The sequence below is a fragment of the Panulirus ornatus genome, chromosome 20, assembly GCF_036320965.1.
Source record: "Panulirus ornatus isolate Po-2019 chromosome 20, ASM3632096v1, whole genome shotgun sequence".
Lineage (NCBI taxonomy): Eukaryota > Metazoa > Arthropoda > Malacostraca > Decapoda > Palinuridae > Panulirus > Panulirus ornatus.
The window spans coordinates 5777501-5805000 of record NC_092243.1 but is presented as its reverse complement, the minus strand read 5'-3'; the positions used below and the strand labels follow the sequence as shown (position 1 = coordinate 5805000).

At 48.6% G+C, this 27500-nt stretch overlaps 1 protein-coding gene across 9 annotated transcripts in view; it reads left to right on the top strand.

Moving 5' to 3' along the window:
• cnc (NFE2 like bZIP transcription factor cap-n-collar) overlaps positions 1-27500 on the top strand; it is a 721520-nt gene that overhangs the window by 484496 nt on the left and 209524 nt on the right. For 2 of the 9 annotated variants that reach the window (XM_071674586.1, XM_071674584.1), the window contains exon 1: positions 5119-5754. The exons of 6 other annotated variants lie outside the window; for them this stretch is intronic. The gene's annotated coding sequence lies outside the window, so the exon portion shown is untranslated. Of the gene's footprint in view, positions 1-5118; positions 5755-27056; positions 27073-27500 lie in introns of those variants that run through there. One more of the 9 variants, XM_071674585.1, reaches the window with a different exon arrangement.

Below are 27500 nucleotides of genomic sequence, written 5' to 3'. Positions count from 1 at the left end.
ATACCCATTTGTACTGTACGGGGGAGGGAGACTTACACCCGTGGGGCCCCCATCTCTGGAACATTCCCCATCATGCAGATTTTTAAATTTCTGTGTTTCAAATGTCTGCGTTAAGCCTATCTTATTCATTTTGTTCCATTCATTCAGCAGCTATTTATGCATATATATTTTTTTTTCAACAAGTTTCTTGTGTAATTTCATGTTATGTTGTATCCTTACATCTCTAGGGAAGAGCTGTTCACTGCCAACGTCATCAGTGTGTTGTGAACCCGCAAATGATTGTGATCAGGTCACTCGTTACATTTCTCTCTTCCACGATAGATAAAGTTGAGGCTTCTAGTCTTGCCCAGTGACTCAGCTTTCCTAATTGCGGTCCCATTTTTTGTTGTTCTCCTTTACACCTTCTTGAGAAGCATATTCTAGTTTTGGCTTCGCGCGCGCGCGCGTGTGTGTGTGTGTGTGTGTGTGTGTGTGTGTGTGTGTGTGCCCTGTCCATGTTTCGAGGTGCTTTTCATTTGGCTAGATCGTTGAACTGACTCAGAAACTTGAGAGGTTTTGATCAACTCACTCCTTACTCTTCCCTTTTCCTCGGTGGACAGACTTATGGCATCTGAGTGCAAGTCATGTTAGTTTTTTTTTAGCTTATTTCGCGCGTGGTAAGCAAACTCGAGAGACGCACGCATTCCAAGTCTTGGCCCAGTATACGAGTTGCGGTAATTTGCCAAACGATTCCTTTATCCATGTAACTGAGTACGAGACTACTGTTTGCCAGTAAACACTTACTTTTGTCTCCTCTACAGTTCCTCTAAGGTAGAGCTGCGGCAGGTACTTCGTAGAGTGCAGAGTGTCGACTCCCATGTCCCCTGTCACATACGGATTCCCGCTGCTTATCCTCAGCTGAATGATACTCGTATCATTTCTTTTTCTTCTTAGTCTCCCATCATCGTTGCTTTACCTTTGCTCGGGTCGGATTTCATTAGTCGTGTATATGATAGAGAGAGAGAGAGAGAGAGAGAGAGAGAGAGAGAGAGAGAGAGAGAGAGAGAGAGTCAGACCTCTGGTGTTGGGTTGCTGTAGATGTGGCGGCGTCTTGGTTGTTCCGTGGTTGTGAGGGAGCAGCATCATCATGTTGTGCAGCCGGCGCTGGGGGGGTGAGGAGTGGAGGTAGGTTGGTTGGTTGTGGGATGAAAACAAAGATGGTTGTGTCAATAGTTGTCTGGGAGACAGCCGGGTCGGTTGTGAGCTAACAAGAAGAGTCAATACCTAGAAAAAAAAAAAAAGAGAAGGAGGAGGAGCCACATCGCCCTCCCGCCCGCTGTGTTAGCCTCCATGCTATACCCTGGCCAGTGGTGCTCTACAGGGCTGAGGGGAGGCCATGGCACGGGACTCTGCTTTCTTTCTTTGTCATTGGTCTTGTGTCTGGATGTGGTGTGTGTGTGTGTGTGTGTGTGTGTGTGTGTGTGTGTGTGTGTGTGTGGGTGCGTGTGTGGGTGTGTGTGTGTGTGTCTGGTGAAAGCTCGGTGCGGGAGCTGTTGTGTTTGCTTGGCGGGAGCTTTTATCGTTCAGAGAGAGAGAGAGAGAGCCCTCTCTCTCTCTCTCTCTCTCTCTCTCTCTCTCTCTCTCTCTCTCTCTCTCTCTCTCTCTTCTCGTAGGAGCTGCGTGTGTTCTTGAAGTTGTTACGTTTGCGTAGAGAGACCCCCCCCCCAAGTGTGCACGTGCCCATGTTGGAAGCTGGGGTTGTGCTGGTGTTTTGAGAGCCGCAAGAAAGCCTAGTGGGAGTGTGGCAAGAGGACCTGTGCGATTGCTCGGTAGAAGCTACACTTGTACGAGACGTGAGTCATGTATCCCAGTGAGGAGCTGTATGTCCTCGGTGGAAGCTGTTGTGTGCTGTATAAGAGCTGTGGTAGTCCCCGGTAGGTAATGTACGCGGTTGGTCGTGGTTCTCTCTGCCGAGTGGGTGGTGCTTTGGGTAAGCTGGTGAAACGCGAAGGATGGAATGATTAGAGTGAGTCGCGTGATGTTTGAATGGTGGAAAAAAAAAAATATTTAAGTTTGGTAAGGATGGCGTTGTTGGTGCGAGGAAGTTTGGAGTGGCGAGTCCTTAGAGTGGTGAGACTGAGCGGGCGAAGATGGATTGCGGTGGAGGCCAGAGGTGCTGCTGGGGAAGGCCCCGGCGATCTGGCCCGCCAGCGCTCTCATGTCCTCCTTTACAGCAGGTCTCTGCCTCGCTCGCAGGCGGTAGGTAGGTAGGTATGTAGGTACCACACGTGTCTCACTCCCGCACCCGGGTCTTGATGGATCCGTATTGGGAGTTGATGTAATGTTGGGGGTTTGGGTTGGCAGTGCTGTGGACACACACACACACACACGGGCAATCGTCTACACCCGAGGCAGTGAAGCTCCCTCACGACATGGGTCTCCTCTCGTTCGTGGGGACAATTGCCATGATTTACACACACGCATGAATTTTACGTTGTCGTATTGTGGTCGTATAAACACCGTCCCCCTGCGTGTCGCTCTTGCTCTTAAAGAGCGGTACTGTGACTTTTTGTAATGGCCTCTGCACTTTGAGAGTTTGCCTTGCGCGTTACTCGAGCTCGTGTGCGAGTTATGATTTGAGAGGCTGATATCTTTATAATCAGGATGCATTAGGAGAGCCTCGGACCCCTGCTGATAGTGCTATCCGGGACATTCTTACGAAATTCATTCTGCCTTGCTATATATAGTGTGAGCTTCTGTGAATGGCACGGACCGGTTTTTGTTTTGTGGAACTATTAGAATGTATTGAATATCTTTTTTTTTCTTTTAAAGTTGGGGCCCCTGCACCAGAGGGGAGGGGAGGTTGGGCAGAGTTAGGTGGGCATATAGAGTCAGGCTGAGTCAGTGGGCATGTGACATGTGTGTTCGTAGCTTCTGTCATCCAGGGCCGGGAAGCCAATACCGTCGCGACCATTTCATTCCCCACATCTCTATACAGGGTCTATACCCTGGCCGCTCACACACACACACACACACCCATTCAGCTTCTCATGCAGTGTCGCATGTGACGATATCAATGGTTCTGGAGTATTCATTTGAATCTTGCTGTTGTACAGATGCTGGTTCCATCCTGCCATTAATCAAGGCCATCCCATTAATGCTATATATATATATATATATATATATATATATATATATATATATATATATATATATATATATATATATACTGTAGCCTGAGCCAGGTACTCATTGTACCGACTGACCCCTAGAGGTGGATGAACAGCTGGGTTGACTGTGGACCGACTGCCGCAACCAGGATTCGAACCCATGCTCTCAACCCTGGGCGACCCCGTGAATGCGTCGCGGTAATCTTTTTAAGCAGGTTGAGTGGGTCAACATTTCCGTGGCACCAGGGCATAACACGAGAACCTCGTATGAGTGACCACCGCCAGCGCCGGGAGTGTAGTATTCCCACTCACCTTCATCAGCACCGCTGTGGTGCTGGAGTTGTGAGGGCGGCGGTGGTGAGTGCTGGTGGTGAAGACGTCTTGCCCAATCCTTCTTGGCATCTTGCCCTGGGATTGGTACATGGGGAATCTTGCGGTTAAGTAGATCTAGATGTCGATGTTTCGGTTTTAATGAGATTATAATGGAACTCTTGAGTGGGTATGGAGGGAGGGTCGCCCTTATGAGTGGATGGGTGTATCTGTTTCGGCACGGGCGTATGTGTAGGGTTAGGCTGAGGATGGGATGCAGTAAGCTCTCCTGCCGTTGATGTAGGCTGATTAAAGTAGGTTGAAGGTGAGATAACGACGCGTATTGAGGGGTTTCTATGGGGGGTTTGATGTGGATACGTGCGACGATTTGTCTGAGGGTGGGAGTGCACGGGTTCAGGAAGAGGCTGTGGGAAAGATATGGGAGGTTTGATTCTGGGGAGATTTAGGTTAGGTTTGGAGAGTTGTGGTGAATGAGATGGTCAAGCGTGTGTGCGGATGGTCTTCCTCAGGGAGGGAGTAGGCACGAATAGCAAATCGTCTTAAGGTGAGCAGTGTATGCGCGTCTGGAAGATAGTCTTCGGCAGGTTGATGGAATGTATGGGAGGGTTTACCGAGTCTGGCGGAGGCGCGGGCGTAGCCGATTGTATTCGGGAAGATGTGGGTGTGTATGGGAGGCGGTTGTGGGAACAGGGCGGGTAAGTTTGTCGCGTTGTCCTTGGATTAGTGTGGTGCATGTACGGGGAGTTCTTGTGGGAAAGGTGTTGATGTTAAGTGAGAGGCTGTCACTGAATTGACGGTAGTGTTTCACGGGGCTGTCTAAGAGAGGTGTGGACAGGCAGGTATGGCTTGCTGTCTATGGGTAGGAGTGGCCATGTGTGGGAGGCGAGGGATGGTTGTGGTCATGTATAGAAGGTTTTGGTGATGAGTCGACGGGCTGGGAGAGATGTGGCCACCTGTACAAGGCTGTGTCAGGAGAGATGTATACACCTGGAGTGTATGGGAAGTTGCCTGATGTTGGTGTGGGCGTACAAGGGTTGGCGGCGGGGACTGGCTACAGCGGCGTCTGGGCTCATCTGAATGGAGGACCGGCGAGTCAATTTGTCAACATCAGGGCTTCATTTATCATTAGCGGTGATTCAGCCGCTCCAGCCAACCGCGCACCACACAACTCTGCCTTGCTGGCCTAGGGACTTGGAAGGCCCTTGGAAATTGCTGGAAACCTTTCCAGGAGACACGATTTACAGCGTTTTTTCCCCCTTCCCTCCGATGTCTTGGTTTTTGGAACAGGTTCTGGCGGGTGAGATCGATGCTACTGAGGCTGAGGGTGAAGGTGGTCGAAGTGGTGCCTCAGACGGTGGACCAGAGGGAAGCTGGACCAGAGAAGACGAGAAGATGTGGAGCTGTTTTGTGCTCTCTCCTCCTCCTCCTATTTCTCCTCCTCCTCCTCGTTCTCCTCCTCCTCCTCCTCCTCCCTTATCTTTGCCTCAGGAGGGACTGCTGCGGAATTCTGTGTTGACCTTCATTGGTGTTGACAGAGGCGGGAGGTGGTGGCCACGCCGCCAGTGTTCACCTAGCCTGCCTTCCATCAGCACCCCCGTTGCTTCATTTAGTAATGAAGGGGACGTAGAATGTTGTGTGGGCGTGGAAGTGGGTCCCCGCGGCGTTGCGGGCGTTGTGGGCGGGGTGGGCGGCAGTGCGTGGAGGGAAGCAGGAAGACAGCAGCAGTGTCGGCGGGTGCGCCACCACACACACTCGGCCACCATTCACGCGCACGCCGCGCTGACACGCACTGTGCTCACCTGGCTGCACGCCGCTGCCGGCACCTGCCTCACTCACACCTACGGGAAAACTGAAAACTAGAAACTCTTCAGATACCAGAAACCAACCGGCCCGGCCCCCCCGAACTATAGTGGAGCGGCGCTATATACCTGCGGATGAGTTCGATAAGGCGTGGAACTTGGAAAGTGGAAGTTCTGAAGTGGCTTAACAGGAAAAGCTCGAGTGATTATTGTGCTAAGTGGTGAAACGTGATAGTCAAAAAAGAAAGGGGAGGGTGGTGGTTTAGAGAGGAGGATTTTTGTGTCACGCAAGCAAGAGAGGAAGAAGAATAGTGTCTGTAGTAGTAATGGTAGTAGTTATAGTCACAGAGAAACTAAGTGTGCCGTAGACTCGAGGAGGTGTAGTGGCAGACTTGAGGAGGTGCAGTGGCAGCCCCTTGGACGGTGTATCCCGTGGACACTCGGCCCCCAGGACCAGTCTCGACAGCTAGCACCCAGTAGGTATAATTACTGACCACTGTGATCAGCGAGCGGCCAAGGACTGTGTGCATCGCGTAAGGCCGCCTCTTTCTCTAGTGTACACACCAAGCTTTGGCCCGCTGGTGCCGCCGCTTAGGAAGGGGGAGACTCGCGCTCGTCCTGTGAACACATGTTTTTTGAACTGCAAATGGTATGGCCAGCGTAGCCTAGATAAAGGTAGTTGCTACAGCATACCTCCCTTATATTGGGTTCTGAATACTGGTACATTTATCATTGCAGGTTTGGGCAGCAGGAGGAGGAGGAGCAGCAGCCGCAGCCGCTGGAAGCGGTCTGCTGGCGCAGGTAGTGATAGAGATGGTAGGAGTTTTACCTCATCTGATGGGCACGTGCTGGTGTGTAGCAGGTATGCATTAGGCGAACATACTTGCTGTGTGTGTGTGTGTGTGTGTGTGTGTGTGTGTGTGTGTGTATGTGTGTAGCGAGGGGGTGAAGTGGTGCACAGTTATCGCTCATATTATTTCCTTCTATTATAGACTCCTTTTTTTTTTTACGCTTGCATATTTTTTCTCACCGGGTAATCGTTTCCGCAAGTTGGGTTCACAGGCACAGTGACCCTTGTGGAGGGAGGCGTGTGGTGATGGACACGCACTGTGGTAATGGTGGTTGAGGGTGTGAGCCTTGGGTAGATGTTGGGATGGGTGACGGTCCAGAGACTGACGGAGTGCAAGCAGGCAGGCAGGGAGAAAGGGAGGACCCGGGACGCGAGACACTGCTGGCGTCTGGCTCTATCTCATGGAGGCAGTAAACCACCTCTCCATAACTGCACTTTTGGGTTTTACGGTTCAGAACCACCTGGAGAGGGAGGGAGGGAGGGTAGGTGGGTGAGGGGAGGAACGGCACGGCACAGCACGGCCGACGACTGGGTCGACTCCGCCGCCGCCGCCGCCATTTACCGGCTCAGTGTCTCCAGATGGTTCTCTCTCTCTCTCTCTCTCTCTCTCTCTCTCTCTCTCTCTCTCTCTCTCTCTCTCTCTCTCTCTCTCTCTCTCTCGTAACACACATATAAGTCACACACACACACACACACACACAGTGTCAGTTGCTACTGAGGAGGGAGATGTGGCGCCCTTGGAAAAATCAAGGGGGCGAGGGGGAGGGAAGCATGCTTAAGACGTGCTTTGAGCTGCATAAGTGCATGCAAAGACGAGATTGACACCGCATTCCCTGCCACGAGGATTCTTCCCAGCGCGCCAAGAAAAAAAATGTATGAATAATGTATCAGTATTTTTTGATGTTAGCTTATATATATATATATATATATATATATATATATATATATATATATATATATATATATATATATATGTGTGTGTGTGTGTGTGTGTGTGTGTGTGTATATATATATATATATATATATATATATATATATATATATATATATATATATATATATAATCTTAAGGTACTGATATGTGCGATTTATAAAGGCGGAAGAGTTGGTGCTGAGTGGCGGAAAGTGGCGAGTGCGACTGGGGGACTTCAATGCCGGCGGAGAGCGAGCCTTGGCCCGGGACGTCTCCAGCAGCGACGGCTGCTGCCCCTCCAGGAAGTGCTCCTCTGGTGTGTGTGTGTGTGTGTGTGTGTGTGTGTGTGTGTGCGCGCGAACGTCTAGTGATACGTTAGTGGTGTGTGTGTGTGTGTGTGTGTGTGTGTGTGTGTGTGTGTGTGTGTGTGTGTGGAGAGAGAGAGAGAGAGAGAGAGAGAGAGAGAGAGAGAGAGAGAGAGAGAGAGAGAGAGAGAGAGAGAGAGGCTGGATGCCTTCACAGTAGGGAGTAGGGAAGGGCCTGGCCTACTGCTGCTGCCGCCGCTGGTGCTGGTGGTGGTGGTGGGGGAGACGTCGTCCTCCTGCAGATGAGAAGAACATCATACCTCGCACTTGTCATAGTGGCTCATGACCAAGTAACGGTCCTCTCTCTCTCTCTCTCTCTCTCTCTCTCTCTCTCTCTCTCTCTCTCTCTCTCTCTCTCTCTCTCTCTCTCTCTCTCTCTCTCAGACTTGCTCCACTGATATTATGTGCTTGGAGTTTTATTCCGAGTTAACGTTCCCCCCAGTCATTCTTCTCCGGCGAGCGGGCCTGAGTAAAATGTCGTTGTTAATAATGAAATTTAAGAGTTTCATTTTCTTAATATGGCTTGATAATTATAATCAGGGGTACGGTTAGGTTTCTCTTAATTATGAAGGCTCCCGAGCGTGGCAATTGTTATTATCATCATCTGCATCATCACATTAGACTCGGGACCAATGAGCGTCTTTCGTCATGTTCTTCATTACACCGCTTCCGTGTGTCAGCTGCTGTATCACTCTTTCCATCTCCGCCCTCCCACACCCACCCACCCACCCCCACGGGGCGGGTGAGGACATAGTTTGGTATATGTATACATTATGATGTTAACTGACGTGACCCTTGTTGATTGGTCCAGTATGTACGCCGTTGTACGTCAAGAGGTTGAGGTTTTCGGTTCACTCGACTGCAAAAATGAACTGCGACCAATCACTGCTTCTCGCAGCTATTCTCCCACGCCATATGATTCGTGAGACCTTCCGTGAGGCATCTCTGTCAACCCTGCCTAGTACTTTCTCCGAGATCTGTAAATGCCCCATACAAAATCCTTCTGTTCTTGCGTCTTCACCAGCAACACTGGGCAGTTGTAACACACCAGACAAACACGTTTGTTCATCTTGCAAAACTAGATACTTGCTGTGTTCAGGACCGCTAGTATTGTTTTAGCTAATTTTTTTCCCTTTTTTTTTTCTTTTTTTTTAGTCGAAGAAAATGCATCAGGAGTTTGTACTGACGAGGCACAAGAGATTCTTGTGGGAATGTTCCAGTGTGTCGCTCGGTAACAGAAGGTTCTGGAAGTGATATCGAGTGTGGAGGGTCTGGGATGGAGGAGGAGTGTCTTCGGTCATTTCAACGTTAAGTGAGGGAGGGAGGGAGGGTGTGTGTCACGGGTATTACAGGAGCTGTTCCCTTCCCTAGCATCTCCTGCAGCTCTCGCAGCAACAGCAGAAAGAAGTGATACACAAAGCATAAAAATCTGGATCTCGATACTGACTTCGAAACTCTCTCTCTCTCTCTCTCTCTCTCTCTCTCTCTCTCTCTCTCTCTCTCTCTCTCTCTCTCTCTCTCTCTCTCTCTCTCTCTCTCTCTCTCTCAACAGCTGTTGTTGTATATAAGGCAGTGCAGAGAACGCCTCCTTGGCTCGCGTTGAACTTACGGCATATATATGTATATATCTTTTTTCCACAGAAGTAAAGAATGTACATAAACGATTGCTGAAGTGATTGTATTAGATATTGTATAGATGGGACTTACTGCTGCGTTATGATGGATTCTAATGTATCATTAACACATCAAGGGTGTACGGTGATTATTTTTTCCTCGGGGGGAAGGGGGACGATCATTTTATGATTTAGGGTCGTTACGGGACCATAGTGTTTGGGGTATTAAAATTGCCCCACTAAACGCAGTGATGAAAAAAGTCTTAATAAATTGTATAACTCCAGTGGTGCTCTGTTGCTTGAGCATAGATTACTCAATGTAATTTCATCAACGTAACATTTTATCGCTTTTTCGTTTAACCTTCATTGAACCCATTCAGACCTGTAATGCTGTATTTACTGGAGGGTCGATGTTATATAGAAGGGGGAAATATATTCAGACGAAGTGGTCACCCACTGACGCTTAGTATGTTCCCGTAAAAGTGTTGAAATATACGTATATGCTGTATGGTGCTTGTGCTAATGTGAGCTGCGCATGGTAATTGTATAGTGCTGTGTGCTGACACGTGTTGATATATGCTGCACGTGTTGGTGTAATGCTGCTGCACCACGTTATGTAATTACCCTATTTGTACGGTACGGGGGAGGGAGTTCTACACAAGGACCCTTATCTCTGGAAGTTTTTACCACCGTTGTACAACTATTTGAACTTTTATATACGGTCAGCTTTCGGAGTATCATCATTTTTTTTTTTTTCATTCCGTTCATTCACTTGTGTAAATACGTTTCTGTGTCTTTTCTAACACTGTTCTTACATCGTTCGTTGTCTTAGCCTGTGGTCGCTCAGTATTTCCATCTCTGATAGAACTGTTCTCTGTCGACATCAGATTGGTTTAGTGTGTAATAAAGCCAGCTTTACTTTCTTCTTTTTCACGGTAGGTGGATTTATGGTCTCCCAACCTCTCCCTATAATTCTGCACTCATATTTCATGAATTATCTGTAGATTGCTCTTCCTCTGAATCGTCTTTATTTGTTCTTCTTTTTTTTTGCTTATTAAAGTACGATGAACTTTTCCTTGCCCGTGTGCTTAGAAGCAGTTTCCGCATTTGCCAGTGGAAGTTTGCTTCCCTTACAGAAGTGATTTTCTGACGACGTGTTAAGTCCGGTGTCAACCCCCAAGTCTCTCTCTCTCTCTCTCTCTCTCTCTCTCTCTCTCTCTCTCTCTCTCTCTCTCTCTCTCTCTCTCTCTCTTGCAGCTTGTTTTCTGCTAGATTGTATGTATTTCGAGGCCTTTAGTTCATTCTTTTTCCCCCATCGTCGTCAATTTTCATTTACTTTAAAGAGTTCCATCATACGTGTATCAGACTAATTCTGGAAACTTGTCGAAGTTCCTTTGTAAGCTGATGCAGTCCTCTTCTCTCGTTACTTCTCCTTCTTCTTCTCCCCTCGTGATCCGAGCACCATCCCTTCCTCAAGCCCTCCTGGCGAGTCAGTAGTATGAATCGCGAAAAAAGGCAACGGTCCCAAGCCTTGACCCTTGAGGCACGCCAGTGGCGACCTCAACTCACTCTTAAGAAGGCTCCTCTCTGACAGGCGTCCCCCGTTCCCTTCCACTTAAGTTAGTGGGTTTTGATGTCCGTGAGAGGAGTGTTCCCTCCTCTATGCCCGCTTGGAATTCCAAGCTTCTTTTCCATGCTTGAACCTGGTATAGTCTCAGACGACTTTTGAAAGAGTCCAGAAGAACATAATCCAACCATTGTCTCTTACCCAAGACGGAACTGCACCTACCTGCACGTGGTTTTGTTTGCTCCACGTGGTAGTGTGTGCTGTACGTGGTAATATGTGCTGCACTTGGTGTAGTATGCTTCGTGTGGTAACCCGTGCTGCAATGTGGCAGCACGTGTTGCATGTGGTGGTGTGTGCCCTGCACGTGGCATTGTGTGCTGCACGTGGCGGTGTGTTTTACATGTGGCAGTGTGTTCTGCGCTTGGTGCTACGTGTTACGTTTAGTTTAGTACGCCTGAGGACCACGTATGTAATCTCCCCCTTCCCCTCCACGAAACACACACATGAAAATAATGTTACCTCAGCCAGGAACACTTGCTTGTTCTGAGTTAACCTCAGCCAGGAACACTTGCTTGTTCTGAGGTTAACCTCAGCCAGAAACACTTGCTTGTTCTGAGGTTAACCTCAGCCAGGAACACTTGCTTGTTCAGAGGTTAACCTCAGCCAGAAACACTTGCTTGTTCTGAGGTTAACCTCAGCCAGGAACACTTGCTTGTTCTGAGGTTAACCTCAGCCAGGAACACTTGCTTGTTCTGAGGTTAACCTCAGCCAGGAACACTTACTTCTGAGGTTAACCTCAGCCAGGAACACTTACTTCTTCTGAGGTTAACCTCAGCCAGGAACACTTGCTTGTTCTGCGGTTAACCTCAGCCAGGAACACTTGCTTGTTCTGAGGTTAACCTCAGCTAGGTAAACTTACTTGTTCTGAGGTTAACCTCAGCCAGGAACACTTGTTCTGAGGTTAACCTCAGCCAGGAACACTTGTTCTGAGGTTAACCTTAGCCAGGAACACTTGTTCTGAGGTTAACCTCAGCCAGGAACACTTGTTCTGAGGTTAACCTCAGCCAGGAACACGTGCTTGTTCTGAGGTTAACCTCAGCCAGGAACACTTGCTTGTTCTGAGGTTAACCTCAGCTAGGAACAATTGCTTGTGCTGAGGTTAACCTCAGCTAGGAACAATTGCTTGTGCTGAGGTTAACCTCAGCCAGGAACACTTGCTTGTTCTGAGGTTAACCTCAGCCAGAAACACTTGCTTGTTCTGAGGTTAACCTCAGCTAGGAACAATTGCTTGTTCTGAGGTTAACCTCAGCTAGGAACACTTGCTTGTTCTGAGGTTAACCTCAGCTAGGAACAATTGCTTGTGCTGAGGTTAAGTACTGCTTATTACAGCGTTGATATCCCTAAGAGACATATTAATAGAGTAATTCTAGGAACTTCTTTATGGGGCTTCTGTTGCTTCTCTTCACGCAGGAGCAGGGTAAGGTAGGTTCGATGACGTTGATGTCTCCTCACTGGAAACGTCTTTTCGCTGGCGACGTCACCACTTGCAGGCGGAGTCCCGCTAGCGCCTGGAGAAGCACGCGTGGAGAGCGGATCATTTTGTTATAGTGGTGTTGGCGGCGGCGGCCGGGTGGTGGTGGTGGTTGTAGTTGTTGAGGTGGTGGTGCTTCGGGGAGCCACGCGCCGGTGAAGGAGGAAGCGTCGCTATGACTTCAAAAATTTCCATGCACTAGAGCGGATTGGTATTGATGACCTGACGTGGGTCTTGAGTGGGTCATGTTGGCTGTTCCCCTGATGAGGGTAAGATGGGTGGCCTTTTTCATTATTTAATTGAGTTTATTTGTTGCTGTTGAATGTATTGGTGATTTTTTAAGGAGTTTAGTAGGTGGTGTATGAATGTATTTGTGAAGGAGTCGTATGGACAAATCCATCAAAATGGTGTTCTGTAACACCAGGTTCCATCAGCGGTTGATGTGATTTCTCATTAGGTGGACTCATAGAAATATATATATATATATATATATATATATATATATATATATATATATATATATATATATATATATATATATATATATATATGTGTGTGTGTGTGTGTGTGTGTGGTGTGTGTGTGTGTGTTTGTGTGTGTGTGTGCGGCCATATATAACAAATGCCTTGACAGTTTTTCAAATTAGATATTTGAAAGTTGGAAAGGTAAGTAGGTAAACTTTAGCTTCGAATCAGTCGCCAGAGGTCATTTAAATGACAGTTTGAACACAGTCAGGCGAATACTTGCCAACACTGCCATTAGAGACCCGATCTCTCCCTCCCTCTCTCCCTCTCTCTCTCTCTCTCTCTCTCTCTCTCTCTCTCTCTCTCTCTCTCTCTCTCTCTCTCTATATATATATATATATATATATATATATATATATATATATATATATATATATATATATATATATATAAAAGAGATCTCGCACACTTTGAAGATGTATTGAGGGAGTGGTGGTGCGTGGTGACCGGACGGAGGCGAAGCCACACCGTTGCCTTGCACCGGAGAGCGACCCCTTCCCTCCCTCGCCATCCGTGCGTCTGGAGCAGGTCAGCCGCACACGAGCAGCAGCAGGGGAGAGGTGTGTGTGTGTGTCATGCCGACACACACACCGGCTACAGCTAATTACTCCGATGAAGACACGAGAGAAAGAGAGGGACAGTAGGGTTGGGTTTGGACTGGTGTGGGCTTTGATAACGATAAGGTGGGAGGAGGTGAGGGAGGTGCTTGGGACGAGGGTAGTTACCCCAGCGGTGGTGATGGTGGTGGTGGTGGATGATGATGTGTGGCAGAGGTAGCGGGAACCCCCTGGCGGGGCAGGAGCGTGACGTGAGGTTGGGGGAAGGAGAGGTGGAGGGGGTCATGGTGGACGCTGGCGAATGCTTGCTCTCAGCCTCACTCCTGCCCTCCCTCTCCCAGCTCTCTCTCTCTCTCTCTCTCTCTCTCTCTCTCTCTCTCTCTCTCTCTCTCTCTCTCTCTCTCTCTCTCTCTCTCTCTCACGGTATCCCTCTATACCGCCTCCTTCCCCCAGCTCTCTCTCTCTCTCTCTCTCTCTCTCTCTCTCTCTCTCTCTCTCTCTCTCTCTCTCTCTCTCTCGGTAACTCTCTATACCGCCTCCCACGGGCGAGGGTAATGGAGAAATATTTCCAGACGTCAAGACGTAATAAATGGATATCGTGGCAGAAAGTTTTGTTGGTGGGGACTATTATTTAGAAAAGATAATAATAACAGTGATAGTAAAAAAATAGATCACGTCTGTTGCATCATCACGAGACACACAGAAAAAAAAAACGCCGAGGTTTGCTTGTTTCTGGTCCGATGATGACCCGTACAGCCGAAGGTTCGCTGTCATTGCCTCGATATATATATATATATATATATATATATATATATATATATATATATATATATATATATATATTCTGTATTCCTGGAGTACGAAAGAAAAAAAGTCCACGGGGAAAATGAAACACGATAAGTTCCTTTATATATATATATATATATATATATATATATATATATATATATATATATATATATATATATATATATATATTCTGTATTCCTGGAGTACGAAAGAAAAAAAGCCGTGGCAATTATTGAGGCAAGTAAAGGTGGGTGGGTGGGTGGGTGTTAGGGTCCCTGACTGCTCCACCAGCCCCGGGAGCCCCGAGGCAGAGGGTGGCGGGCAGGTCAGAGCCCCGTATAATATTAGGGAGGAAGAAATATTATCAGGTGATAGCGGGGTTTGGTGGCTCTGGTATGACACTGCCTCCTCCTCCTATTCCTGCTGCCGCTGCTCCTCCTCCTCCTCCTCATCCTCCTTCCTCCACTCCCCCACTCCCCCACTCCCACAACCACCGACTACCCTACCATCCCCCCCCACCACCTTCCCACGTGGGCAAAAATTGACGCCACGGATAACGGCCACGTGCTCGCGCGCCCCTCACTGGTAGTTGTCATTTTCGATGGGGTGCCCCCTCGTCTGGATAGGGAGGAGGTGTAAGGGGCCAGAAATCCCCCGTGGAGATAAGAGATAACAGACATGTTGTAACCCGTCCCGTTGTACAAGCGGCTAAGATATATTGAAAAAAAAAAAAAAACGCGCTCAAGTTGACGGACGACAGACGACGAAACTGGAGGATGAGACGGGAAAGGAAACCCCCCTACCCCCAAATCCCGTCGCCTTCTGGTGACATGCCGGTGAGGAGGTAACAGAGACATCGTAACAAGACATCTGGAGGCCACAAGTCACGCCAGCCATTGCAATTCGAGCCGGCAGCGGGCTGTTTGGGGAGAAATCAGGAGGCCAATGATGATACCCATCGCACAACACATGTTTGCGCTCTCTCTCTCTCTCTCTCTCTCTCTCTCTCTCTCTCTCTCTCTCTCTCTCTCTCTCTCTCTCTCTCTCTCTCTCTTTCCCCAGCGTGTGTGCGCGAGCGTGCGGGCGTGCGTGCTTTTCCTCCCGCTTTCGTTAAACTGCGTGCACGTATTCGTGTGTAAAGGTCTCGTCCACTCTCTCTCTTTCCTGTCCTTTTCGCCCCCACCGTCGTCGGCGCCTCCGCCTCACCTGCACCTGTCTTGCTCAGGACGGACGACCTGTCCTCCTCTGTCAGGTTATTTCGGCCATGATGAGTGTTCTTTCTGGGTGGAGGCGGGCGGCGGGGGAGTCGAGCAGATGAAGTTATTTAACGTTGCCGCTTCTCTGAGTGGAGATGGTATTACATACAGGTTTGTGTGTGTGTGTGTGTGTGTGTGTGTGTGTGTGTGTGTTGGTGTACGTCAGGTGCTTAGCTGTGACTGTCGAGGAGGAGTCTCCTGAACTGTGTGTTCCAGGTCGCGAGCTGCAGGGGAGTTTCCAGTAACATTGTGCAACTCACAGCGCCCCCTCAGGAGGGTCTTTCTCGCCCGGCATAGTCTCCTCTTTTTAATAGATAAAGAAACTGGGACGGTAATTGTTGGTGTGACTGATTAGATGGTCAGTATTTCAAGTATCTCTCTTTAAGTGACATTGGATGACGTAGGAGGAAATGGAAAAAGGGATTGGGAGAAAACTAATCTGTGGATACAGCTAGGATGGTTTCCGTTTCCTCTGTTACATTTTCACATAGTCTATTATTACCTGTTTCTTTTATACAAGGAGGGAGAGGTTTATTCACTCGTGTGGGGTCCTTCCATCGCTTATGGTCGCCACCGTCATATTTTCCCCCAAATGGTTCGGGAAGAGGTCAAGCGAGGTCGGGGGGGTCAGGATGCGGCAGCCAGGATATGTCATGCGAGGCGCGCGACAGCGCTTCGCAGGTATTAGCCCTTTCATAAACCTGTGGCGAGAGGTTACATGTCGAGCAGTGAGGTGGAGGAGGAGGAGGAGAAGGAGGAGGAGGGATTCCCAGCAACACTGGCGTGGTGCTTCCAGGACAGAGCGCTCTCCCCCCCTGCCCTCTCCCAAGGTGTCGTCCAGTTCTTGGTGTAGTGAGAACGCACTTTGCCGGGACGTTAGTCGGGTAGAGCCGAATTATCTTGGGTGTACGATGGGGGGGTACAGACTGACTGACATGCCTGCACCACGGCCGACCATTGACTGGGTTATCTCTGCTCCTTATCTTCGGCTGTTAATTAGACTGTACTTTTTTACATTATCAGATTACATTATTGTAACAAAGGCGAAGGGAACCGTCACGCTTGGGAACATTAGAGAAATTGATTGTAATGTAATTGTTCTGTATTAAGCCGACACAGTTTTCGGATGAAAGAAAAAACCAGAATCGCTTTGATTAAAAGTTTAAATAGTGGAAAAGGATTTTTCTTCCGAGTATTATTCATGTGGAATTGATTCAGGTATTCTCAGTGGTGAGGCAGATATATATTGTGGCAGAGATGAATTGAAGCTTACGTGTATTTGTATGGGGGTGTGTTAGTCTCTTCCACAGGCTCCCCGCTGGATCCAATTTCTTGAGGTAGTGTGTAGCATGTGATGAGGGACCTTGTCTATATCGAACTCCCCTGCTGCAGGGCAGAGGGGCATATTGGTTTGAACCCTGTCCGTGTGCGTGCGTCCGTTCCCGATCGTGCGTTACGTGATATCTCATGGCATGGTGATTGGATGTGAGGACCAGAGTTGTATCGCAAACACTGCATGCAAATTCTGTGTAACAGATGATTGTGTTTTCGAGGTTTAGTAGAGTCGGAAGGTAAGGTTGTACGGTGCTGGGTAGTGAACTCCTGACGAATGCTTTATGTGGACGACATCTGAAGACTGGGGTTACGTAGAGTTTTCCAGGCATATGATTAAGTTTTGAAATATCGAGGGTCAGAGGCTAAGGTCAGCAGGTCACATACACGAAAGTGCTGGTGAAGAAAAAAAGAAAAGAATTGCTCTCGGTTACAATATCTGCTGACTTGGTGAATGCCTATTAACCAGGCTTGTCTTCAATATGAATTTCTACATCTAAAAATATAATTAACCGCGTGTCAAGGGGTTCAAAGGTATGTCAAGGGGTTCAAAGGTATATGCTGGTCAGTGCTTACGTACACCGTAGTTGAAGACTTAGTGGATGTTGACCAGACTTGAGCCGCACATCCTATATGTATACAGACATCTACATCTCTTAAAGCTATGGAGATGAGGTTTCAGAGGTCAAGGTTACAAAATGTGATCTATTCATATAGGGGAAACGGTACCATAAGCCGGGCACAAAGGATTTACAGACGCCTCATCTTGTGGTATTATGTAGCACATTGATGCCCCATGTTTATTTCTCTGCCACACGTAGTGGTGTCTGTCCTGCTGCCGTTGCGGCAGCTTCTTTAGCGGTTGTCTGTCACACTGGTGGTGCTGCTGATCTGGGTGCTGTCTTGTCTTGCTGCTGTTGGCGCTGCAGCTTCTCCACATGTCTGTCATGCTGGTGTCGCTGCTGTAGCTCCTGCAGGTGTTGTCTTCCCAGTTCCTCCTTCTCCAGGTGTTGACTGTCTGTCCTCTTGCTGTTCCGGGTGTTGTCTGGCATCGCGCCATCCAGTCATCTCTCATAATGCCTCCTCAAGGATTACCTCCTCCTCCTCCTCCCCACATTTACTGCCTCTCCTCCTCCTTCCCCACATTTACTGCCTCTTCTCCTCCCCAACATTTACTGCCTCTCTCCTCCTCCCCCACATTTACTGCCTCTCCTCCTCCTCCTCCTCCTCCTCCTCCAAACACCATTCTCCCGCCTGCTTCCAGTTAACACCTTCCTCGCCAGCGCCGCGCACCCTCCTGCTCTTTCGAGTTAACTCCACTCTCGAATTCAGTTTTCCGTTTTGCCGCTATCACCGTCCAGCTTGAATATGCCGGTCATGCTCTCTCTCCGTGTGAGCGGTAGCGCAGAGGGATTACAGGGGGTCACAATGGGCCTTTGTCAGACCCCATTACTTAGGTGATTATAACACCAGATATTGACAAGAGTTTGTTCATCACACATGCTTGCAGTCTATTCATAACGTAGTCGGCTAATTTACATCAGTGGAGTGGATGCAGTCTTAGAATTTCAGGTACCTTACCATTAGACGTGAGGTGTTATACCATATTTCTTGCATGGTATATATGAATTAGACTCTTAAAAAGGTTCTATTTCCTCGTGGTTTAAGACACTGCGCTCTCATGCGTGTGTGTTCGTGTGTCCGCCCTCACACTTTGACGTTTCACTTGGTTAGCATGTCCGCCACTCTTGATGAATTATCAGAGGTACCCGTAGCCTCCCTCGCTTGTCATCCTCACACCCGTGCTTGCCTGCCTGCCCACCCGCACCCTCCCACCCGCTGATCTATCGTGTTGGTTGCTCGCCTCAGTTTGTCCCCAGTGCTCTAAGGCGGCTCTAGGTTTTCGCAGTCGAGACGTCAGAGGAATTCATTTGATTTCGATTGGAGAGATTCTCTTTCATTCATCCGTCATGTTTGGTTGGAGGGTGTGTTTATCGAGCGCTGGTGGTGGTGGGTGGTGGTTGCGGCGGAGGGGAGCGCCACAGGTGGGTGCCTGGCTTGTAAGGTGATGGTGAGAGGGCCTGGCGTTGGGTAACAGCAGAGGTTGAATTATATCGTGAGAAGAGTCGGAGTCCGGCGGGTGGTGCGGCTTACGGGATCCCTCCTCCCCCACCGTGACACACGAGGGGCCGGCCGGCCACCGTGTTACCACACTGCTGCTGCTAGCTAGCATTTTGGTCGCTCACTTCCGCCACCTCAGCCTCCTCTCTCTCTCTCTCTCTCTCTCTCTCTCTCTCTCTCTCTCTCTCTCTCTCTCTCTCTCTCTCTCTCTCTCTCTCTCTCTCTCTCTCTCTCGTGCTTGCGGTTGTCACACACACACACACACACACACACACACACACACACACACACACACACACACACACACATAGCCATCTGCCACGAGCCAGCTCTCTCACCACTCGCCAGTAAGGAGGTTGATCGACACCCCACCTATCCGGTGGTAGGCAGCATCACCACCTGACAGTGGTAGACCGTCTGTGCTTGGTAGCATAAGGGCCTGTCTCACCACCCTCTAGGGGCAGACAAGGTCGATACACCATCTACTAAATAGATAGCTCGCCTACTTGCTGTATGTTAGGAGTAGACAAGCCAGCAGTCGAGACGGTCGACCTGCTGCCTGACAGCCGTAGACAAGGTCGACACCACCCCCCACCTGCCGGTAGTAGACAAGGTCGATGTGCTGTGTGTCAGTAGCAGACAAGGTCGATACTACCCCCTACCTACCGGTAGTAGACAAGGTCGACTCTCCCCGCCTGCCTGTAGTAACTACCAGGCACCGTAATTTGAGGGACTCCCACAGTTGTACGTGTCTATCATGCTAACGATCCTCTTAAGATCATAGGACCGTGCGAGTCGGAAGACGTCAGACGCTCCTGAAGTTCTTTCTGAACGGTTAAGGCTCCATCTGGTTGCAGAGGCGGAGGGAGGGAGGTAGTGTTGAAGACAGAAAGGAAGGGATAGTGAGGAATAGGATGATTGCAGGAGATAGGATGGAGAGGTAGGATTTAGGCAGACGACGGCGGGGCTTCCCCCCAGGGCGGATGACCACGCCCCATAAAGCTGGTTGGTCTCCTCGGACGGCCTCTGCTTGCTGGCTGGGTCGCCCTTCCCTCACTCCACCCACACCTTCAGCAGCACCCAATCGTTCCACCCACACCCTCAGCAGCACTCCCTCATTCCACCCACACACCCCTCTTTCCACGCACACCCTCAGCAGCACTCCCTCACTCCACCCACACACCTCTCTTTCCACCCACACCTTCAGCAGCACTCCCTCACTCCACCCACACTCCTGAGCACCGGATTGTACACGTGTACCTCCGCCTTCAGTCCATCATGCCTGGAGGAGACAGAGGCCGTATGCTCCGTGTCTGTAATACCAAGAGCTCAAATGGGTCGCCGTAATTGCCTTGAAAACAAACTGCAATAACCTGAGGAGTATGTCGGCCTGGATTATGTTTATGTTGGGGTCTGTGTCTGTCTGTCTGTCTGTCTGTCTGTCTCAGTCTGGTGCGAGTACGTGTGCATGTGTTCCTGTGACGCGACGGTTCGTGTCCACGACAACTTCTGTTATTTTTATTTATTCTTTTCTTATCCGTCAGTCGTGAACGTGATGTGGTCTCGGGAGAGAAAAATCTAAAGGATATGAGAGAAAGAGAGAGAAAAAAAAAGAAAATGTTCCGTGCATTGGACAGGTGGAGCCAGTGCTTTGTTGAGGTTTACTTCTCCGATTGTCATAAACAGGCAGTATATGCTGCTAGTAAGAGCCGTTATATGCTGCCGGTAAGAGCTAGTCTCTGGTGCTGATAAGAGCTAGTATTTGTTGCCGGAAAGAGCCACTTTATTCTGCCGGTAGGATTTACTTATGCTGTCTGTAAAAGCAAGTATATGCTGCTGGTAAAAGCTAGTATTGCTGCCGGAATGAGCCAATATATGCTGCCGTAAAGAGCAAGTGTATGCTGCCGGTAAGAGCTCTTATATATGCTGCTGGCGAAAGCTAGTATATGCTGTTGTATAATGCCAGTATATGACGCCATAAAGTGCCGGTATATTGTGCTGTCGTTAGAGCCAGGATGTTCCCTGTTTTCGGATGACCTCGTTATGAACCATGAGGTCTCCTGTTATCTAGAGTCCTCGCCATCTACTCCCATGTACTCGTCCTCAACCATGTGAACGTATCTGGAGCTGTAACCATCATCTTGTAGGATACCTGGGGCTGCATAAGGACCAAGTTGTGAAGAACGTGGCTCCTCGTCACCATTAAGTTGTATGGGACTTGGCTCTGTGTTACTGCCAGGATTGCACGCGACATTGGTTTTCTTCTTACCAAGTTATCAGAGACTTAGGTCTAGGGTACCACCAAGTTATAAGGGACTTGGGGCTGAGTTACCACCTAGATGTGGAGGACTTGGCTCTCAAGATACCACCATGTTGTAAGAGGCGTGGGGCTGTGTTATCACCGCGTTGTGGGGGACTTCTGCCCTGTGTTACCTCTTAAGTTACAAGATACGCGAGACAGTGACAACCAGGTTGAAAGGAACTTGGGTCTTTGTGATCACCAACTTCTAAGGAACTTGTCTTGCTGCCACCCTTGAGGCTGGAAAGGGACTGTAGCTTAATGTTGACAAGCTGTAGATGACCCGAGATTGCTTTGCCACTGTCTTGTCTAACTGGTCTTGTTTTTAAGGGTAATATTGTTTAGAGCAACGTGGGTGCTATCTTATCTTCCATTGATATTTGTTGTTGATCACTGTAAGAAGGTGGTCGTACCTTAGGGTCGTCAGCAATGCTGTGTCGGCTGTTTAGTAATGTTTTGTATTAGGCTGTATGGAGGGTCCTATCCTTGTGTTGTATGGACAGTGTAGTACTGGGCTGTCTAGGGAGTACTGTACTGGGCTGTATAGAGATTGCTGTACTGGGCTGTATGGAGGGTCCTGTAATGAGGTGTATGGAGGGTGCTGTACTGGGCTGTATAGAAATTGCTGTACTGGGATTTATGGAAGATCCTGTCTGTGTACTGGCTTGCATGAAGGATGCTCTACTGGGCTGTGTGGAGGTTACCGCGCTGGTTTGGAGTTGGCTGTATTCACTTGACCCTCACAGTTACGAGGATAAGTAGTTGTAAATTATGATGATTAGATAGTTGGATATTTCCTTATTGGGAATCTCGTTCTCAACACTGTAAGGCATGGTGGCCAGTCATGTATTTCGGTGTTTTGGAGGGTATTTTATATTTGGAGGTGAACTGATCTCAGAATACCCTTTACATTAAGTTCTTTAGTGTATGTGTTTCCCTTATTTATTCTTCCGTTTTCTCTTGCAAAGGCCGCTATGATCCTGGAAGAGGGGTACATTTTCTTTCCAGGCGCCCTTCTTTTGGCGATGGCCACTGCCAAAGTTTAGTGAACATGGCGAGCTTATTGTCTCAGTATCTTCTCTCTTCCATCTTTCCATATATCCTTTGGCATACCAGAGGGCAGGGTTCGTTGTTCCAGGCTCCCGCCAACGTCATCTTTTCCATAGTCCAGCGTGTTCCAGCCGCCTCACTTCATAACCTTCCACTTTGTGTTTACCCGAGGCATAATCGTGATGTCGTCTGATTTGTAAGTTCCAAAATATATCATTTTCTGTGATTTCCAGTTATTCTTTCCTGGAGTTTCGTCTCTGCAGCCTGGAAACGACTTTTCTTAGCCCCGTTTTTTAACAGTAATACTGTCCCCTAATAGTCCCCCTGTGAATATGATTTTCTTAGTGGTAGCAACATTTCTTAAGTATTTAAACTCTCGGAAGATTACTTAGTTGTACATTTTCTGTTGCTGTCGTTCACTTTTTTACTTCTGCTTCAAAACTTCATGCTGTAATCTTATTTTGTCTACGAAGAGTCACAGAAATTTGGGTGTAATGGATATTGGCATGACTTGTGTGTGTTAAAGTGATGGCCGGAGCCATCTTACACCCTCCTTGTCAGTAGGTTGTAGACGACAGCCGCGCAGGGAAGCACTGCCCTCCTGGCTTAAGTGATGAAACGATGACCGGAATTATCGTACATCATCCGCTGTTAAACGGGATTCATCATCCTATCTACACCTACAACTTTTCTCCTTTTCGTACTGTTTCTTGACTTCGCACTTTCCAAACCTCTTTTTCAAACAAAAATGTGAATCCATCACCCCTAATTATCCCTTCCCCCCCCAGTTCAAGCTCTGTCCTCGGTGAGTACGTCTGTCCGTGACTGGAGCTTTTGTTATAGAAAAAAAAAGAAAAATCTTTATTTCCGTTGCTTCACAATTACTCCTCTCCTTAAACTTTCTGATGACCTTATCTTAATAATCCAGAAATCGTAGTGGCGACAGAATACTTCCTTGCTGTACTCCGGTGTTCAAGGGGAAATACATAGTTTAAGATGCTTTTTGATGTCATTAGCTCTGGGTTTATACATGTCCATGGATTGTTCGTTCTAGAGTTCTCTAAGCCTTAAAGTTCGTCCTCTGGACATGTCCGTAATGTCCTTGAAGGTATCGAACCACGGGCCCCTCTCTAATTCCATGAAGCCATCATACAAGTCAGTGCCGAACATCGTCTCCTCATTTCTGTCCACATCAGTGCTCATCCTCTCCAACTGGTGGCGTGTTGATGTCTTTAACGCCTCATTTCAGTAATCTTTTCGTAAAGCTTTGCTGTAAGGTTAATAAGCTGGACCATTTTCTAATCTTCACTCGCATCTACCTCGCCCTAGGTGTTATTATGATATAGCTTGCTAGTTCGTCATGTATTTTCTTTTTCAAGATTTGGCTACGTCTGATTGACAAGAGTCCATACCTCCTGCATTTTCGTCACAATTCAACACGATCACATCCCCCGGTGTGTGTGTGTGTGTGTGTGTGTGTGTGTGTGTGTGTCATATCCCATTTCTCTCCTCGCCTTGGCTTATTTCATCCGTGTCGAACTCCGCTGCTGATGCCTCGACACCTGTCGTTACTAGCGTTACGACCCCACCGTCAGGTCGTGTGACTTCACACACTGCTGTCGTGTCTGCGCCCTGACCGCTGTGTACCATGCATTCCTCGTGCCCCGTGCTACGTGAACTCCCTCGATGTGTTTCTGATGTATAGGTTGGATGATTTATGTGCTGTCGGGTTCCCATAATATATAGGTGGGGTTATTTATGTATTGCGTAGGTTCATTGATGTATACGAGATAGGCTTAGTGTCGGGTAGGTTCATTGATGTCTGGGTAGGTCCGTTGATGTATAGGTAGGATGAGCGTTATTAGCTAGTCACAGATACATCGGGGCATGAACGCTCTGCCCGCGCCGTCTAGCAGAGTGAGCAGCGCGAAGTGTGGCAGTCAGGCCGGAGCATCAGGTTGCGCGATGTCCGCGCCACACACACACCGCATCAGGGTTACTCTCCCCCTCCGTTTGCCACGGACGAGGCAAGTGCAGGTTCGGCGGGCGGTCGTTCATGTAGGTGGATGGTAGTGCCTCGCGCTCGTCTCGCATACTACGGATGTCGGTGAGTGGAGTTCGGGAGATTTGAGGGAGGGGGATAATGGCGTCGTGGTGGAGGATAGTCTCGTTAATCACACCAGGCGGTCACAGAAGTGAGGGAGTAGTAGATTGGTCGTGCGGCGGCCACATTTGCTCCGTCCGGGTCAACGGAGTGCGACGGAAATACCAGAGAAAACAGTTTCTCCCGAACGTTAATGTGAAGGTTGGTAAAAAACGATGATATTTCTCGTCAGTTGTTTTAAATTTCGTCATATTGAATAGACATAACGGGATCCGAAATGGCGAGAGTTTTGTTATTCAAACGTGCTGACGCAGAGTAGGTGTGTGGCGTGGTGGTGTTGGTGGTGCTCGAGGGAACCATCCTCAAGCCGGGGCTCGCCCGCCACCCTCCCCCGTATTGTAACTCTCGGCCTCATTTGAGATGTGCGTGAAATTAAAGCTTTGGCGGTGGCCGCTACCGTGAAGTTGTTCCCTGATGAGGGTTTTGTGAGGGTAGGCGGGGATTACAGCCGCCCGTCTTCTGGTGTGTATAAACTAGCCAAGTAGGGAGACTCACGCTCAATTTTTCTTCCCTTCGTCTTCCCCGACCAAGTTAGTAGCGCGAGTGTTGAAATCATTTTTTTTCTAAGTCCCTGCTGTCCGCTCTTGTCTCTCGCTCTCTTTCCCTCCTCCTGCCTCTCCTTGCGCGACCCCGCGTGTGTGTACATAACTGTCCTCCATTCATTTGTATCAAAGGTTTGGTATACTTCAGTGGACGTAAGATTATTAACTATGGGCTTATCGGGCGAGTAAAAGACTCCTCTTCTGCCCAAAATCAGTAGATGTAGAGGAAGAACTTGACAGTCTTTCTTATACAGAAAGGTTCTTTCTGGTCTTTGGCCAAAAGAGCATCTCTAATACATTCTTTCTTATTAAGTCTTCTTTTCTTTTCTTTTCTTTTCAGACGATAGTATTGCCCTCTTACCGAATCACGAAACAATTCTTTTCACATTTCTCCTTTAACTCGATCTTAACATGGTAGATGTTCCTACACCCCATGACGCACCTCTTTTATATACGATACTCCCTTTCACAGAGTCCATTTCACTCATCTTCTGAACTTTGGCTAGAAGTATGGACCAAAGGGAATCCTTCCTCTTGCCATGGAGGAGTTGACTTCACAGCTTGCCCCTAAGTTTGCTCGTCTGTTCCGCTTCTGCCAAAGGACCAGAACTTTCCCTTGGAAACATGCATTGAAACATTCCCTTCCAAAAGAAAGGTGACGGTTCAACCTTCCCAGCTGTCGTCTTATTGCTCTGACTCCAACTGTATATTTCAAGGTCTTCGAATCTCTCGTCAGCATCCACTCCCTTAATGATTTTGCGTCTCGTAGTGAGCTCTCTGGTCATCCATATGACCTTCGCTGGGTGAGATCCGTCGTTGATGTCCCTTCCCATTCACCCAAATGTTGGGTCATCCCATCTAAGACACTCGGAGGGAATCCTAGTGTATATCCCTTGGTACTACTGGTACGGGGTGGCATCGATGTGGGACCTCCAAACTCTCCTCTTTTGGCTCTCTTCCCTCGCCCTGTTCACTCTGGCGTATTTCTCTCTGTAAAGAAAAATGTTAATGCATTAACGTGTCTCTCTCTCTCTCTCTCTCTCTCTCTCTCTCTCTCTCTCTCTCTCTCTCTCTCTCTCTCTCTCTCTCGTATCAGCAGTGTTGTTCCTCAGGGTAGTTTCCTGTCTCCTATTGCTCCTCCTCCTCCTCCTTCTCCTCCTCCTCCTCCTCCTCCTCCTCCTCCTCCTCCTCCTCCTCCTCCTCCTCCTCCTCCTTTACATCAGCGATATCCTTCCTGTCGAGAAATAACCAGACAAGCTAATGACTCAACATCGCTAATGACTCAGCACTTCCTTCAAATCTGCTCCATATTCTCTCTAGCTTGACATGAAAGTCTCGTTTCGTTACAGATGCCTCTGTAAGCTCAGATTTGGCGGAAATGGCGTCCTTTAGGCAGGTTTTCCTCTTCTGACAATTCGAAACTATTTTTTGCCTCTTCTTTTCTGGCTTCTCTGTCTCTTTATCCTCTTTTTTTGAGTGTTTCATATAAGGATTTTCGTCCGTGACCGGAGCCTAAGACATGAAAACGGAGAAAAGGAAAAAAAGAAAAGGCCATTTGAGCCTAAGACATGAAAATGTTCCATTTGTACATGGAACGTATGTATTTTCATAGTAAGAGTGTATGCGATCTTCGAATTACCTTTAACACCTGAAGGTGTTAAAGAAGTTTTCAGTCGGTGGATGTGACTTGACATTGGTGGCCTTAATGACCCTGGCATTTGATAGGCTTGAATCCCAACCATCCAACCAACTAACCAGCCAGCCAAGCCAGCCATGTATAGCCTTACCTCAAGATGTACATACACACAGTAAATGTCCTACAGATGTAAACAGTTTCACGGTGATGATGGTCTTGATGATGATACTGCCGGAAGGTACGTGTTGGTAGTGTCCGAGTGGCTTTAATGACGAGCCCTTTCGGTTGCACGGCCTTGGCGTTGCACGTTAGGTGGTCCATTTGGTTGCCCTGATTGACTTGGGGGCGGCGTAACATTACGCCAGGGTGAGGGGCAAACGTCGGTTGAAAAGCCTGAAGTAATAGTGAGGCAGGTTTAATTTTGACGCGGGGGAAGAAGTAGTGGGGGGGTTGTCTTTTCTTAGGTCCACGGGCATCCCCACTTAGCTAGAACCGATGCCTGCACCTCGCCTTCCTGTTTACCTGTGGCAGCGTGAAGGTAGTGAGGGGCATCTCCCGCTCTGTGAGATAAGGTAGATAAGGCGATAAGGTGAGTGGCTCGGTGGTTGTTTTGTGGAGTTCAGTATAGTGGGGCTGCTTACGGGCATCGCTGCTGCAGCTGTTGGACCCATGGCCGCGGGTGGAGGTGGGTGCCTTGGCCTGCCGGTGGAGTTGGTGGACGGTTGGCTGGCAGGCGGGAGGTTGGACGCCTCGATCCGCTGTTGCAGTTGGCGGATGCTTGCCTACAGGTGGAGGTGGTGGTGGACACCCCATTTAACCTTTGGCTTCAGGAGGAGGTGGGCACTTCGGCCTACTTCCGGAGGAGCTGGTGGACACCTTGATCCGCCGTTGCGAATCACCTACCACCTGCCATACACCACTGCTCCCACGCCCACTCTCAGTGGTATGGCCAAGGAGCATTAACCCTCATACTTGGCCCCAGAGGAATACCAGACATGTGTAACAGCAAGGAAAGTACTGCAGCAGATCTGGACTCCTGATTTTACCATAGGTGGAGTGTGACGGTCGTATCATGTGACGCCGGGTGTTTAGTCTTCATCAAGTGAAGATCCT